Genomic DNA, 547 nt, shown 5'->3' on the forward strand with positions numbered 1-547 from the left:
CTCCTACTGTCTGTGTCTTTCTTCAGAAGTAGTTGCTTCTTTCATTAAACTTTTTTGGAGCTTTTTAAAATTTAAAAAATAGTCTTAAATATAGGGGTTTTTTCTTCATTGATGAAGGCTTGACCGTTGCCAGAAAATCTGTGACAATGTATTGAGTCACAGGAAGTATGGCAGACCCCGTACGGCAAGTTTTCAGCATCACCTTACGCTTGAATCTGTTCATTTGTGAAATAGTAGGGTTTATTCATGAGTGCAGTTCGAGAGGTGCAACACAGAACAAAATGACTGACGGGACTACAGACTGCAGTTTCCATTAGCTGTATCTATGGGGCTTGGAGACATGAAGGAAGAGGCTTGGTTTTGGTTAGTTCTTTTGCATATTGAAAGGTCTCTGAAATTGTCAAATAATTATTTGGACATGCTTTTACTTCAAGTCACAGAGTACGTTTACTCTGTAGCAGTTGGGGTGGTGCAGGGTTTTCCGTGGCAGTGGAACTGAAGAAGGTAGGTCCATGTGGCATGGAGTTCAGATGGATTTTGCAGGCTG

This window comes from Aptenodytes patagonicus, chromosome 1, assembly GCF_965638725.1.
Source record: "Aptenodytes patagonicus chromosome 1, bAptPat1.pri.cur, whole genome shotgun sequence".
Taxonomy (NCBI): Eukaryota; Metazoa; Chordata; class Aves; order Sphenisciformes; family Spheniscidae; genus Aptenodytes; species Aptenodytes patagonicus.